The sequence below is a fragment of the Chiloscyllium punctatum genome, chromosome 35, assembly GCF_047496795.1.
Source record: "Chiloscyllium punctatum isolate Juve2018m chromosome 35, sChiPun1.3, whole genome shotgun sequence".
Classification (NCBI taxonomy): Eukaryota; Metazoa; Chordata; class Chondrichthyes; order Orectolobiformes; family Hemiscylliidae; genus Chiloscyllium; species Chiloscyllium punctatum.
Genome location: NC_092773.1, coordinates 33,130,809 through 33,134,018, shown reverse-complemented (window position 1 = coordinate 33,134,018; position 3,210 = coordinate 33,130,809). Strand labels below are relative to the sequence as shown.

General features: G+C 39.2%; 1 non-coding gene across 1 annotated transcript; it reads left to right on the top strand.

Annotated features, from left to right (window-relative positions):
* The first annotated feature begins 1,669 nt into the window (after positions 1-1,669).
* trnas-uga (transfer RNA serine (anticodon UGA)) lies at positions 1,670-1,750 on the top strand. The gene has a single exon. It is a non-coding gene; the product is annotated as a tRNA-Ser (tRNA).
* Positions 1,751-3,210: the final 1,460 nt, after the last annotated feature.

Here is a 3,210-nt window from a genome sequence, read left to right as displayed (position 1 = left end):
GATTCCGCTGTCCTCATCACAACATGCTCTCCCACCTGTTGTGGATCGTCAGTAAAACTGGACACATTTCACTCAGCCAATTCGTACAAGTCATGAATTCAGATATAAATCATTGAAGTCCTATGACTGACCTTTCCAGCACTTGAGTAATTACATCTTTGCAACTTAAAATATACCCAATAATCCAGATTTTGTGTCTTCCATTAAGTAAACAATGGACAAGCCTGGCCTTTTTTTTATACTTAACACCGTGAACTCCTACCTTGTGTAATGGCTTTTGATGTGGTCATTATGGAATGCCGAACAAAAATTGATCAACTCGGCATGTAATATTATCAAAGAACTCTGACAAAGTTGTCAAGTGTGTTTATCCTTTCAACTAATGATGTTGACTCAGTTTGTCTCCAACCAACTTTTCTCAATGTCCTGCTATTTCTTTCTTCACAATGGTCTTTCGCAGCTCTCAAGTGACAGACAAGACATTGGAACAGATGGAAGCTATTCAGACCATCAGGTCGTCTCCACCTTTTAATTGGCTCGCCATCTCAGTCTTGGTCATACCCAGCCTTGACAGCTCTCTATTGGGAAGAATTCTGCAGATTTGCTATCCTCTGTAAGAGAGAAAATCCTTCTCATCTGTGTGTCAAATGATTAACAGTTCATCTGAGATTAGGCTCTATATATTCTGCACAAATGTCGTTTTTCAGTAAATAGTTTCAGTCCCAGTCCTCTGGAACCTGACGCTAATCGGTAGCAACATTTCCTCCAGAACACCAACCCGCCCATCCGCAATGCACCCTCCCCCATCATTATTAACAGACCACGGTTACAGAATCACGAGAAAACTCGGGAACACACAAGTTACGAAAAACGCTCGAAGACAGCCAGACTGCTGTTGCAGAAAAGTTGGTTTCTGTGACATGAATGTATTTGCAGAGGGTACAAAACTGTTTCCATGTCATTACAGTGAATGTCCCAGGATTTATTTTGGAAAAATAAAACTGATTGAGGATAACAATCGCTTCGGGATGGGCAGGCTGAAATTTGAGTTCGTGAAAAGCCTGTTTTATGGATCGTGCAACGAATCAGCCCACCCGTCTTTGTTGCGTAATTGGTCAACACGTTCATCCATTAACTGAACAGTTGGTTTTTTGGGACCACCCAGGCTCATACTTCATTTGTTTCCTTTCCTGCACAGCTCCGGGTTTTTAATGTGGTAAGGAAAATGTTCCCCAAACAGGAATCCAATCCGGAACCAGAATGGAATTTCTGTATTGTTTTAATGGCTAATGTAAAGGTATTTGGATTTTCAGAATCTGAAACAACAATAGAAAACGCTGGGTGCAGACTGGGGATTGCCAGTACAACTGGGAGAAAGCGGAGTTTGAATAACTTCTGAAGAAGTTCTGAAACGTTGAATCGCCCTTTCCCAGCCCAGATCCTGCTAGACCTACTGAGTATTTTCCTGCTACTTCCACCTTCTTTTAAGCTGAATGTCGATTCCAACTTTCGGGGTGCAACACCCAGACCCAATTTGTCCCGACATTTCATCGATTTGAAAGCTGTGGGTTTTGAATTCAAATAAACCAAACAATGATTCATTACTGCTGAGTTCACCAGAGACAAAAACCTGGAAATGATTAATCCAACAGTCAGGTCATGTCCTTCTGTAGTTGTGGCCGAGTGGTTAAGGCGATGGACTTGAAATCCATTGGGGCATTCCCACCAGGTTCGAATCCTGTCAACTACGGTGAAGGGCGGAGTTTGCTTTCGACTTTCTATTTTTGGGATTCAGATCACGGCGGATAGAATCACTTCATTCAGGTCACGAATGGTGCAAATCTCCAGTGCACTCAAAGAACTGCACAGATGTACACTTGCATTGCCAAATTTGTTTAGACTCGTTACGACACAGGGTAAACCCTCCTGCTTCATATAAAACACAGAAACAATTTATACCGTACAGTAATCTGCAAAAGTTTGATTGGCCAAGAACTGCACAAAGTAAAAATTAAGAACTTTATTTCTAAAGTAAAAGAGTAATAAATTAACAAACCACGATTGACAATGTATTTCTATTACCCATTGTGACGTTCCATTCAATAATACTATTCAGATAAAACTCCCAATTAAAGTTAACAAAACAGCTCTTCTTTTCTCAAAGCCAGGCAGCTGTCGGTTCTTTTCTTCGGATCTTCCTGTGTCTTCTTTTTCCTTGTTAGGAAATTCTGTGTCACACGTAACCGATCGAAAAGGTATTTTTCAGAGATATATTTTTTCAAGAAGATTGTTACATGCAGGACTTGGCAGTCCTCCTCTCATCTGTTCAATGTCCCCCGTATCATACCCCAGAGCATCTGATTGTGTCATTCCTTTTTAAGATTTTCAATAGACACAATTCAAATTTGAAGTGAAATTAATATTTTACTCTGGATAATATTTAAACTGAGTGGTCAACTCGAAATGTTTATGTCTCTAGGCAATGAACTAATTGAGTTGTTCGATCCAGTATAACGTTGTTGTATTCTTGATAACACTTGTTGCAGTGTCTGGTTATTCTGCTGCTTTCACCAGACTTAGCCATGCAACAATATGTTTAAAGCACCTCGTCTATTCAGGAAAAATGAACCACCATAATGAGAGCATTTTTTCATTTTAATTTTTAAATACTTTACCCTGACATACCGATAAATTCCGTATAATATCGCCTTAACTTTTTCCTATATACACACATAAAACATTAAATAAAGACAAATCTCATCTAAATGCCATAAGTTGAATCTGCGATAATCTGTCTGGGAATAGATTCTACAGACACGCAACATGTACGATTTATAAATTGAAAGTCTCTACCATAATAAGCCAACGAAATAGTATCATATTTTTGTATCTAAAACGTGTTAGCGGATTGTGGTCAGTGTACATAACCGTTTCTGAAACATTATTCGCGTATATACATTAAATTTGTAAAGCCAGTACCAAACTCAATAGTTCTTTTTCGATTGTGGAGCATTTTCTCTGGTAGATGTTGATTTTCTTTGAAAAGTAACCAACTGGCAGTTCAATCCCATGCTTATTTTTCCTGTTGAAGTACAGCTCCAACACAAACGTCACTACCATCGATGGCGACTTTAAATGTTTTTGAGAAGTTTGGTGTAGGTACAACTGGTTTGGTGGTTAATATCGACTTCAAATGGTCGAATGTCTCCT